Here is a 13,893-nt window from a genome sequence, read left to right on the forward strand (position 1 = left end):
CATCTACTCCAAAATGGTACCAATAAAAACTACAAGTCGTCCCGCAAAACAAAAGCCCTCATACAACCGCATCGGCGAAAAAATAAAAAAGTTATGGCTCTTCAAATATGGAGACGCAAAAACAAATAATTTAGAAAAAAAAGGGTTTTCACTGTGTAAAAGTAGTAAAACATACAAAATCTATATAAATTTGGTATCACTGCAATCGCAACAACCCGCTGAATAAAGTTATTGTGTTATTTATACCACACGGTAAATGGCGTAAATTTAGTATGCAAAAAAGTGTGGCAAAATTGCATTTTTTTTTCTATTCCCCCCCCCCCCCCCAGAAAAATGTTAATAAAAGTTAATCAGTAAATTCTATGTCCCCCAATATGGTGCTAATAAAAATTTCAACTTGTCCCGCAAAAAAACAGGACCTTATACAGCTATGTAGTCGCAAAAAATAAAAAAGTGTATAGCTTTTTGAATGAGACGATGGAAAAACGTAAAAAATGGCTTGGTCATTAAGGTCTAAAATAGGCTGGTCACTAAGGGGTTAACTAACCTTCAGTTAGAGTCTGGCTGCTTGAACCCCTTCAATCTTAAGAACGGCACCCTGTTCCTAGCGGAGAGGTTGCTGCACATGCTCAGACAGTCTTCTTTATAGTGAATGGGAGATACAGAAACAGCTAGGTGCATAACTATAATTAATAGGGCCCTACAGCAAAATGAGACAGCGGACATTTTCTCCATTGGTTTCCACGCCTTTTTAGTTAGGTTCGTGCACACGTGGCGGAAAATTCTGCTGCGCACCATAGGCTGCGACGTGGAATTTGGTGTCCACAGCATACACTGGCTGTTGCGGATGTGTAGCGGACTTGTTGCGGACTTATTGCGGAATTTCTCCATTGACTTCAATGGAGATTCAAAATTCCACAACGAAATCTGCAGATGTTATGTGTGTTGCGTTGCATATTGGTTTTACGAACAGGATATTTCTTCATTCTGGCTAGACCTATGTGTTACGAGATCTATAGCCAGACTGAGATGGAATGTTTTAAAAGACAGCAGGATGTACTCTTCACCTTAATACGCAATGGCTAATCCGCATCAATTTACTGCACATTTTAGGCAAAGCCGCAACAGAATCTGCAACGCAGATTATGTGCGGCATTGATGCGAACAGTGTCTGCAGAAATACGCCACGTCTGGCCATGCCCTTAGTATTTCAATATTTCCCTGTTTTCCAGATCTTTCCTTTCAGTACATAATTTTATATTCAGATACTGACAAACAATACTGACCACATCCGGTTCACTTAGCTGGTGGCTTTCTTACAATGTATCTAGCTAGAAAAGAGCTTAGCCTGGAATGCAGGAGAGGATTACCTACTAAGGGTATGTGCACACGGTAGCAGGCTTTTACGTCTGAAATGACAGACTGTTTTCAGGAGAAAACAGCTGCCTCGTTTCAGCCGTAATTGCTCCTCCTCGCATTTTGCAAGGCTTCTCTGACAGCCGTAAATTTTGAGCTGTGCTTCATTGACTTCAATGAAGAACGGCTCAAATTACGTCTGAAAGAAGTGTCCTGCATTTCTTTTGACGAGGCTGTATTTTTACGCGTCGTCGTTTGACAGCTGTCAAACGACGACGCGTAAATGACAGGTTGTCTGCACAGTACGTCGGCAAACCCAATCAGATGAATGGGCAGGTGTTTGCCGACGTGTTGTAGCCCTATTTTCAGACGTAAAACGAGGCATAATATGCCTCGTTTACGTCTGAAAATAGGTCGTGTGAACCCAGCCTAAGGTGTAGCTGGCAAACAATGGCTCCATAATAATAATAAAAGTAAAAATTAAGATGACTGCAGGGCTATAGATAAGTTCAGGGACAGCTATTATTTTGAAAGAAAATAAAAAAAAGTCAGTGTAGAACCTGTTGTAAGTCTTTGAGTGTCTTAAAGAGGCTCTGTCACCAGATTCTCAAATCCATATCTCCTATTGCATGTGATCGGCGCTGCAATTTAGAGAACAGTAACGTGTTGTTTTTTTTAAAAAACTTTCATTTTTGTCCAAGTTATGAGCTATTTTATATATATGCAAATGAGCTTTGAAATGGACAACTGGGCGTGTTTTTTTTCGTATGTCCAACTGGGGGTGTATTGTGTTTTTAACTGGGCGTGTTTACTTGTTTTACTAACTGGGCGTTGTGAATAGAAGTGTATGATGCTGACGAATCAGTGACCAATCAGCATCATGCACTTCTCTCCATTCATTTACACAGCACATAGTGTTCTTACTAGAACGATGTACAGCCACATACACAAGTGTCCTGATAATGAATACACATGACTTCCAGCCTGGACGTCATGTGTATTCAGAATCCTGACACTTCTGAATCTTTTCTGTGAGATTACAGCAAGCCACGCGTAATCTCGCGAGATTACGAGGTAAACGAGATTTTGTTTCCCTTGCTGGAAATCTCACAGAAAAGATGTCAGGATTCTGAATACACATGACGTCCAGGCTGGAGGTCATGTGTATTCATTATCAGGACACTTGTGTATGTGGCTGCACATCGTTCTAGTAAGAACGTGATGCTGCTGTGTAAATGAATGGAGAGGAGTGCATGATGCTGATTGGTCACTGATTCGTCAGCATCAAACACTTCTATTCACAACACCCAGTCAGTAAAACAAGTAAACACGCACAGTTAAAAACACAATACACGCCCAGTTCGACATACGAAAAAAAACACGCCCAGTTGTCCATTTCAAAGCTAATTTGCATATATATATAAAATAGCTCATAACTTGGCCAAAAATGAACGTTTTTTAAAAAAAAACAACGTTACTGTTCTCTACATTGCAGCGCCGATCACATGCAATAGGAGATAGGGATTTGAGAATCTGGTGACAGAGCCTCTTTAAATGGTCACTAACTTTTCAAACAGCAACTTAGATCCATTTTGTAATGTACTTACTGTTAAAATGTAGTTATTCATGCAAATTCTGTGTGAAGTTACTACCACAAGGTGTTTCCACTCCTGTAATCTGCTGTCCACCCCCTGTTGTCAAGCAACATAGCTAGAGATATGAGAGCAGGTTTTTCCTCTTCTCTATGTGCTGTCTATAGAAGACATGATAGCTGTTAGGCTATGTTCACACGGGGTATTTTGCCGAGTTTTTTGACGCGGAAACCGCGTCGCAAAACTCGGCAGAAACGGCCCGAGAACGCCTCCCATTGATTTTGTTTCAATAGTTTTTATTGAGAATTTTTTGAACATAAGAACATAAGAACATTTACACATTGCAAATAATTCAAATATACAGGAGATACAGGACGATAAGTCGAAGACTTTGCCATAAAGCAGAGATAAAACTGTATCGTTCAATCCCGATGAAGTGACAGTAAAGAACATGACATAAACAAAATAAACTAAACATAGTAAAACCATTCAAATAGTGCAATAAGATCATATATTGTACAGTCAATATTTAAGTATATTTGTACACTTATGTTCATGGTCCCCTCTTGAAATGAAAAATTGAATTTATTATGACCTCTCACATCTTATAAGATAGACCTACTTATAGAGGTTTATAGAAGGTGCTGTTGCACCACGGGGTCCATAAAAGGTTGAATTTTATGAATGTAGAATTCCCTAAGGCCATTGTTCTTTCATAGGCAAAAGTCATGTTGATTAATACTAAGAGTTCCTCAAATATTGGGGATTTCTACTTTCTTCCAATATCTTGTGATGATTAGTTTCGCCATTACCAGAATTTTACAAATAAGGCATCTCTCCAGAGAAGGGAAGCCCTCCAATTCTAGGAACAACAACGCTACCTGAGGGGACATTACTACTGGTTTTTGCATAACGTTCGCCAAAAGTTCAAACACTTGAGCCCAGAACCTGTCTAGTTTGTGGCATTGCCATAGCACATGGAATAGGAAACCTGTATTTCCACATCCTCTCCAGCATAGCGGTGAGGACTCAGTATATATCCTATGTAGACGATCTGGGGTGTAGTACCATCTTAGGGATGTTTTTGGTGCTGCTTCAATATGTTGGATGCATGGGAGAGCTCTATGTATAAGTTTAAATGAGGCCAAACATGCGGTGTCATTAAATGATTTCCCCAAGTCTCTTTCCCATGATTTAATTAAATGAGTTTTGGTAAAAGAACAGTGATTTTTAATTGTGTTATATATGGGTTTTAAACCTCCCATGCGTCTGGAGAAATGGGCAAATAACTTAAAGTTACACAAAGCATCGAAATTGCTGGTGGTCTCCATACAATGTTTTATCTGAAGATATTTTAAAAAATCAGAGTTGGGTAGAGAAAATTTTGATTTTAGCCGCTCGAAAGTCATCAAATGATGACTGTCAAGCAGTAGGGAAACATCAGTGATGCCACCAGCAATCCATGACTTCAGCTTAAGGTTTGGAATTAATAGCATAAAGAATTCTAAAGGAATATAACTTTTGATTAACGGAATACGGTTCAAAGTGTTATTCTGGATGTAGGACCAGCATTCTAGAGTCGTCTTTGTCAAAGGGGACAATGGGCGCGAAGGTGCTATATCCCAAAATGTCCAGAAGAGAGTGGTTTTTAAAGGTATAGGCGAAATATATGAAGTTTCAATTTGTAGCCACTGCTTTCCTGTGTCCGTGGTCCACCAACTAGAAATTTGCGCTACCTCGGTGGCGATATAGTAGCTATGTATGTCCGGTATACCCAAGCCGCCGATTTTCCTATCCCTAACCAATAAATGCATGGCCACACGAGGATGCGTTTTTGACCAAACGAATTGGGAGAGATTCCTTTGTGCTATCTGAAAAAATCTTTTAGGAAGGGTGATAGGCAGGGTTCGGAATAGATATAATAGTTTTGGCAGTAAAAGCATTTTATAGGCCGCAATCCGGCCTAGCCATGAAGTTTCGAATTTAAGTAATCGATCTGTGTCTAACTGGATAGCTTTTAATAGAGGTTCATAGTTAGCTGCGTATAGGTCCTTATATGAAGAGGTCAAAGTTATCCCCAGGTATTGGATGCCCTTCATTTGCCAATCAAAGGGATATTTTGTTTTGAGAAAATGCAGTGTGGATGGGTCTAGGTGAAAGGGAAGTATTTGCGATTTCTGCGCATTTAATTTATAATACGATATGGTGCCAAAAGTCTTGATAATGTCCATGGAAGCTTCTAATGAGAGTTCTGGGTTAGTTAAAGATAAAATGATGTCATCTGCGTATAGTGAGATAGTGTGTGAAACCTCGCGACATTGAACTCCCTTAATGTCCACGCAGTGCTTAATGTGCTGAGCTAAAGGTTCCATGGAGAGTATAAAAATTAATGGAGATAGTGGGCATCCTTGTCTGGTACCATTCGTTATATGGAACTCTGTAGACAGGATGCCATTGGTGTAGATTTTTGCTGTGGGTGCTGAGTACAGTGCCCTAATGGCTGTCAAAATGTTGCCCTCGAATCCCATTTCTCCCAGGGTCTCGAAGGCGTACGCCCAATTAATTCGGTCGAACGCCTTTTCAGCATCCAGGGCCAGCATCAATGCTGGTGTAGCTCTTGTTTCAATGAGATGTAGTAAATTTACAATCCTTTTTGTGTTATCTGATGCCTGCCGCCCCTTAACAAAACCCACCTGGTCTATACTCACCAGGGTAGTTAGCAGAGGGGTGAGCCTTGTTACAAGGATCTTGGCATAAAGTTTGAGGTCTGAATTTAGTAATGAAATGGGCCTGAAATTTTGGGGGGTATCGGGAGTCTTGCCCGGTTTAGGGAGAGTAACAATAATAGCTTCTTGGTTTTCCTTTGGAAAGGAGCCCTGATCCATTGCCTGTTGGAAAAATTTAGTCATATAAGGGGCCAGTACATTGGATAGGTTTTTATAATAAGAATTGGAAAGGCCGTCTGGGCCTGGAGATTTGCCCTGGGGAAGGGAACGTATGCTGTTCGAAATTTCCAGTTCTGTTATTGGAGCATTTAAAGATCCTAATTGTTCTGCTGACAGTCTAGGTAGGGATGCTTTACTAATGAAATCCATTATCTCATGGTGATTGGGACAAATGATAAAGGGGTCGTCTTTTAGGTTATAAAGGGAGGAATAATATTTTCTAAATTGTTCTACTATATCTCTAGGATCCATGCGTTTGTCTTGGGTGAGGGGGTCTTTCAAATATGGTATTCTGGTTTTTTGATATTGAGCCTTAAGCCTGGCAGCTAGTAGTTTCCCAGCCTTGTTGTTTTGGGAATAATAACGGGCTTTAGTTTTCCTTAAATTTTTCTCATACTCCGATACTAAACAAAGACGTAGTCGTTGTCGAAGTAGGAGTAATTGTGCAGCCTACTCAGAGGATGGAGATAATTTATTTTTTGTGTCTACAAGATGTATCTCGTTAGTCAACCGAGACACCTCTTCTTGACGCTTTTTTCGAATCGTGTGCCCCAAACGTATAAAGGTACCTCTTATGTATGCCTTATGGGCATTCCAGAGGGAGGAGATTCCAACATCTGGCGTGTCATTGCATTGAAAATATTCATGAAGGTCTCTTTCTATATCTAGTTTATAGGTAGGGTGAGATAAAAGATATGAGTTACATCGCCAGAGATAGTCTGGGCTAGTGTCATATGTTTCCGCAATCGTCAGAGTGATCGGCGCATGATCTGACCACTGTATGCTCCCAATTGTCGTGGATTGAGATAACAAGAGTGTCGCTTTATCAATAATGAACATATCAATTCTAGAGTAACTATTATGGACTTGAGAGTGGAACGAGTAATCACGTTCCGATCCATGTTGCATGCGCCAGATATCGTACAGCTCCTCCCTCCAGAACCAATCCCCAAAAGCAGCCCGTATTTGTCTAGGCTGTGACGTAGTGTCCATCCCAGAATCCATAACAAAGTTAAAGTCCCCACATATAATCAGCTTTCCCTGTTTATGTTTAGCGATTAAACCACGGATTTTGTGAAGGAATCTCAAATGATGGTTATTAGGTGCATACAACGTTAACAGAGAATATTTTACATTGTTAATAAAACAGATTAGCAATACATATCTCCCATTCGGATCCGCAAGCATCTCAATTAGCTGAAAAGCAACTGTATTTTATACTGCTATCAAGACTCCCCTAGCCTTAGTAGAGTGATGCGACTGAAAAACATAGGGAAATTGTGGATTTTTAATGCGGTGAGCATCTTTTTCTAAGAGGTGAGTCTCTTGAATACACAAAATCTCACATGCCAGCTGCTGTGCTTCTTTCCACATATGTGCCCTTTTATGTGGGCTGTTGAGGCCATTTACATTTAGGGAACCAATTTTAAGAGCCATCGCATAAGGGAGTTTGCTGTTGAATTCCTGACCAAATCACATTAAGGTTTAGACCATACTTGGTGTACTCTAAGGGAGTATATGTGAATTGACTGTCAAATGAGTAGAAGTGTACCAAATTTATCTGCACTGAACAGGGAAAAAACTTAGAACGACAATACAAAAGCATTCAAATACGTTTGAATAGGAAAGACTGAACAGTACCAAGTTCAGATACAATAGGGGGGGAAAAAAAACAGTCAACTTGTGAGCCGGACTTTTAGATCCCGAGAAAAACTCAGCTGCGCCACCGCTACAGGGTGAGGGTACCTCAGCGTCGCGGACGATGTCGAAGGTTGGGCCCTTGCCAGTCATCTTTTACCGGTTGAGGTGAGGGTTTTTTCTTAGCTCCCAGAGAGGCGTCAGGGATGGAGATTCCCCATTGTTGTAAAAGTAGTGCACCATCTTGGACATTTCTGATCACATGCATAGAGCCATTTCGGTGAATCAATAGCCGTACTGGAAAGCCCCACTTATATAGGATTTTGTTATTCCTCAGAGCGGTAGTGATGGGAGCAAGATCTCTCCTCAACTGCATAGTGACTGCAGAAAGATCAGTATAGACAGATATCATATTGTATTGTGCCGGGAGTATTTCTTTGTTTCTGACGGCTGACATAAAGAGTTCTTTGGTGTGGAAGAAATGAAACCGAGCCAATACATCTCTGGCTACATCCGTAGACAGGTGTTTAGGTCTGGGGACCCTGTGCGCTCTGTCTAAGATCAGATCTCTAGATGTGCAGTCAGGTAGTAAGGTGTGAACAAAGCTTTGAAGAAACTGCGTTAAATCTTTTGGGGCTATATCTTCAGGTATGGCTCGAAACTTGATGTTGTTCCGTCGGGAACGGTCTTCTAAGTCAGCAATTTTTGCTTTTACTTGTAAAAGATCAGCTTCTAAGTCAAAGTGAGCATCTATAAGTTCGTTATGGGAAGCTGCAAAGTCTCCCATTTTGGATTCTACATGTTGTACACGATCCTCAACAGCATGGAATGCGGCAGTCATTGGTTTGATTAATTGAGCGAACCCAGAGTAAAGAGACCGTTGGAGTGCCTGCAGCATAGTCTTGAGAGTGAGTTCTGTGACAGGGTTAGCCGTCGATGGCATATCGGCAAAAAGATCTGAGGAGGCCCCCATGTCTCCTTCAATGCACTCAGTCTCCTTGGGAGTTGGGGTTTTATGAAAGTCCCGTTTAGACCGATTAGCCGGGCTCCCATGTCCTGGTGAAGGAGGTGAAGAAGGAGAGGAACCACATGTGTGGCGGCCTCTGGGTGCTGACATCTCCTTTGTCCCCCTCGTTGGCATTAGAGCTGCACTCTGTGAGTGTGGATAGGCTGTCTGCGTTCTAGGTGACAGCGCCGGGACAGAACTGCTTCGGCGAAGTGGAGATCTAATCTGCAGGGATCCCTGCATTGAGGTGAGTAATCCTGTGTGTGCGTCTGGGTCGGCGCCATTTTGGGTCGCTTGACAGTCGTGGGGAAAGTAGAAATCCAGCATTTTCGCTGGTCTACTCACCGACTTCTTTTGTCTGGGCATGCTTGGCGGGTGTCCCCCTCCGGTGGAACAACTGCGGGATGCAGGAGAGGTCGTAGTCGCTTATACGTCGCTATAAACGGTAAGGCAGCACGGAGCTAGGTCCTCACGCGACCATTCAGTCCGGCAGCCAAGCCACGCCCTGCCTCCCATTGATTTCAATGGGAGGCGTCGGCGTCTTTTTCCCGCGAGCAGTAAAACTGCCTCGCGGGAAAAAGAAGCGACATGCCCTATCTTCGGGCGCTTCCGCCTCTGACCTCCCATTGACTTCAATGGGAGGCAGGAGAAAGCGTATATCTCGCTGTTTTATGCCCGCGGCGCTCAATGGCCGCGGGCGAAAAACGGCGCGATAATTGCCGCGAAAATCGGCGTGCAGAGAGAGGAATATCTGCCTCAAAGTTCCAAACGGAATTTTGAGGCAGATATTCCTCCCCCAAAATACTCCGTGTGAACATAGCCTTAGGGTATGTTCACACACAAACTCGAAAACGTCTCAAAATACGGAGCTGTTTTCAAGAGAAAACAGCTCCGGATTTTCAGATGTTTTTTGTGCCACTGGCGAAATTCGCTGGGTTTTTCGCTGCATTTTTTACGGCCGTTTTTGGAGGTTTTTTCAATAGAGTCTATGGAAAACGGCTCCAAAAATGTCCCAAGAAGTGTCCTGCACTTCTTTTTCGCGGCCGTTTTTTTTACGCGTAAAAAAACGCAGCGAAAAACGCTCCATCGGAACAGAACGCCGTTTTCCCATTGAAATCAACGGGCAGATGTTTGGAGGCGTTCTGCTTTCAATTTTTCGGCCGTTTTACTGGCGTTTACGGCTGTGTGTACATACCCTCAGGCTTCGCACACTAGCTCAGAGAAAACTGAGAATTAGAGATAGAGTCTGCAGAGATACAGAATACAAGTCATAATGTCCAGAAATAGTGTTTTTCTCACGTACACACATATGACAACTTACTCTGAAAAGTCACCCGAAAGGTTAGGTACGGTTTAAAAAAAAGACATAGTAAGAATTCAGAAGTACATTAGCATTAGCTAATTAACCGTACATACCAACAATCCCAAGACCCACCCACCATTCCTTAAAGGGGTTTCCCACAAACACATGTATTCCCTTATTCACAGGATAGGGATACATGTGTGATCACTTGGGGTCCAACCACTGGGAACCCCAGTGATTAAGAGAATGGGGGACCGAAAGTCCCCCGAAGTGCTCCATGGGAATGGAGCGCTGGTGCACATGTTCGACTACAACTGCATCCACTTCTATGAAGCTGCCTAAAACAGCGGTCCCGTAAATTCCATAGAAATTTATAGAGCACTGGCCAAGCATGCGCACTAGTGCTCTATTCTCATGGATTACTTTGAGGGACTTTCGTTCCACCGTTCTCCTCATCACTGGGGGTCCCAGTGGTCGGACCCCCAGCGATCATACATGTTTGTGGGAAATCCCCTTTAATGCTGCCACACCCAGACAGAGCCCATATCAGGTCATCAGTTCATCAGTTGCAAAGCCCATATCAGTACACACTTACAAACTAGGGAAACCAGAGATTATTTTTAAAACCAGGTATAACCTAATCCTTAGTTTTCTATTACTATTATAAAAGGTTTGGTAATGTTGTTATTGCTTGACCAATAAATCCACAGTAACCATAATCAGTTTTTTCCACTAATATTATGGATTTTAGTCTTATCTGGGTAGTATATGCTATTGCTTAATATGTTTTTCTCCTATTAAATTATTAACATATAGTTATTTTTATCCACACATTAATGTAGTTATACTGTATATATGTAGAACTTTTTTTAATAATACCAGTAAATTTGCATAATTGCTGTACACAGAAAGGAAAACTGACAGTTCTTGTGTATACATTGTCTTTCACATATAATGCATACAATATAAATGTCTTCTAGTCTTAAAAATTTGATTAACATTGTACAGTTTTATTCTATATTTAACTTATCTGCTCTAGTGTTATCATTATACATAATTTACACATACAATGGCCATGAATATATATGAGATTAATATTTAAATGTGACGCAAATAAACATACATGCACACATATGGAGCCAATCCCCCTATTTGTCTGCAAAACTAATTTAATTTATGCCATTTTGTTCCACGTGAGAAAAGAAAATTGTCCATTTATATCTGTTAATATTGTCCAGCTGAGTTTCAGTTTATTTATAAGACAAACATTCTGCAAATGGCATATCCCCAAGTTAAAACATAAAGAGATTTTAGGTATGTTTCATCTTAAATTTAAAAAAATGATTGAGCCACCTAGGAAATACTTGAAGTAGATGTCATGTCAAAAACATCTGAACTTCTGATGCCAATCTAAGTCGTATGTAGAGAAAAGTCGTAATACAAGAAATTAGATGTGAGAAATCAATGAGATCTTAAGAATTGTTACACTGGTTCATTGCTGCATGCTTCTCAGCAGTTATCCTCTTGGGTCTTGAGCAGCTGTTTGGTTTAGAATGGTTGTAGTTGCAATCTTGTCATAAGCAAACAGATGGCACACGTTGAAGTTCAATGAACTATGCTGTCAAGTGCCTGTCACACAGTACATAAATTGTCAATTTTCAATCTACAGGTTCCACACGACTTTGACATATGATGGAAATGTGCATCAATTTAAACAAAAATTCTGTATAATAAACAAATATTTGTCAACTTTTTTCAAAATTGTATGTATGGAAGCCATTGATTTAGGAAAACAAATGTCTTTAAAAACTTGATACTTTTGTTTGTGAGCGAGTCAGGCAGTCTGGCACAACCAAAAAGGGTTAAAAAGAAATAAAAAACAAATTCCCCATTTAAAAATGCTGAAATTATAAAAAAAAATAAGTTTAAAAAGTACACATACAGTACTGTGCAAAAGTTTTAGGCAGTTGTAGAAGAATGCTACAAAGTAAGAATGCTTTCAAAAATAAAAGTGTTAATAGTTATTTATCAATTAACAAAATGCAAAGTGAATGAACAGAAGATAAATTTAAATCAAATCAATATTTGGTGTGACCACCCTTTGCTTTCAAAACAGCTTTAATTCTACTAGGTACAAGTTATAGGAACTATCATCGCACCCATAATGACCCAAACTATAAAATGATCATGTTATTAAACCAGCACAGTGAACGCCATGAAAAAAAAATAATAATAATAATAATGGACCAATAAAGCACCTTTTTCTACCTTGCTTATACCTTGGAGTGCTGCCTGATTTTTGGATTCTACTACAGCAGGTCTGTTAGCCCTGACCTGGGCAGGTCGGCACCCACCTACGATTTATAAGGCTGTGTGGCTGACATTGTATTTGGACTTTATAGATATAACTAGATATATATATTTACCTATATTATATATATATATATATATATATATATTCATATATATTAGACGTAGATACCCCAAAATGGTGCCAATCTATCAAAATATTTACTCATTACCCAAAAAACAGTTCTCACATAGCTCTGTCAAAATAAAAATAAAAAAGTTATGATTCTGAGAATATAGCAACACAAAAATATGTTGTTGTTTTTTTAAAAGTGTTTCCCTTGCGCAAAAGTAGTAAACCTTAAATAAACTATGTAAATTTGCTTTGCTTTTACGATTATGCCCTACGTTTAGTGTGTACAACGGGAAAGCTCCCGACGTAAAAGCCAGACGTGTGCATGGGCTCCATTAGCCCGGCAGAGGCCAAATAAGTGTCAGTTTAGCCATATATACATCAGTATGCCTTTTTTTGTAGGTTGTACACCCTGCTAACATCTGTAAGCTGTGGGGAAACCTAGCAGCAAGTGTTTCATTTCCCTGCAGCGTAACCACACAAAAAATTAAGCACTACACAGTGCTCATTTGTGAAATGTATGACAGGTCCTCCGGAGCTAGAGACACATCCTAATAAAAAGGAGGTCACAAAATCCACAAGCTGGTCCTTTATCTCTAAGGGTATGTTCACACGGCTTAAACGCATGAAAAACGTCTGAAAAATCGTAAGCAGAATGCCTCCAAACATCTGCCCATTGATTTAAATGGGAAAAACGGCATTCTGTTCCGATGGGCCGTTTTTTTATGCGGCCGTTTTCAAAAACCGAGATAAAGAAGTGCAGGTCACTTCTTGGGACGTTCTTGGAGCCATTTTTCATAGACTCTATTGGAAACAGCTCCAAAAACGGGCGTAAAAAAACGCAGCGAAAATCGCGAGTGGCTTAAAAATCATCTGAAAATCAGGAGCTGTTTTCCCTTGAAAACAGCTCCTTATTTTCAGAAGTTTTTGAGTTTGCGTGTGAACATACCCTAAGGCCTGTGTTTGAGTTAAGTTGCACACTAGGGTCACATATGGGATATCTCTAAAACCTGTAGAGTCAGGGTAATAAATATTGAGTTGTATTTCTCTGTTAACACCTGCTGTGTTACAGAAATTAATGGATAGAAATGTAATATCTGCAAACAATATAAACATTTTAAATTTCACCTCCACTTTGCTTTCATTTCTGTGAAACACCTAAAGGGTTAATAAATGTATTAAATGCCGAAAAAGTTCTGTTAACTTATAAGCCTTTTAACCTCTTCCCGACATTTGTCATATGTATACATCATGGAAAGTATCCATACGACAAATGGTGGACAGCGGCATCTTATAGATAACACCCTGGGAAGTTTGCTCTGATCCCCGCCATGAACCCCTTAAATGCTGCTGCGGCATTTAAGTTGTTTGCAGCTCATCGGAACCCCTGCAATGAAATTGCAGGCATTCCAATGTCTGCAATCGCAAACAAAGGCCTACTACTGGCCTCTCGGTATGCCTAGCATGGAAGCCTTCCAGGACCCCCCCGGCGGCGGAGCCTGAAAGGCTCCCGTAGCCGATGGCTAGATGGCGCCGGCTCAGGAGCTGAGCCGCCGTCATTAGCAAAGAATGTCAGCTGACATCCACCTGTAATGGCAGGAACCGGAGCTAGCTACGATCCCTGACATTAA

The sequence above is a fragment of the Rhinoderma darwinii genome, chromosome 1 (genome assembly GCF_050947455.1).
Source record: "Rhinoderma darwinii isolate aRhiDar2 chromosome 1, aRhiDar2.hap1, whole genome shotgun sequence".
Classification (NCBI taxonomy): domain Eukaryota; kingdom Metazoa; phylum Chordata; class Amphibia; order Anura; family Rhinodermatidae; genus Rhinoderma; species Rhinoderma darwinii.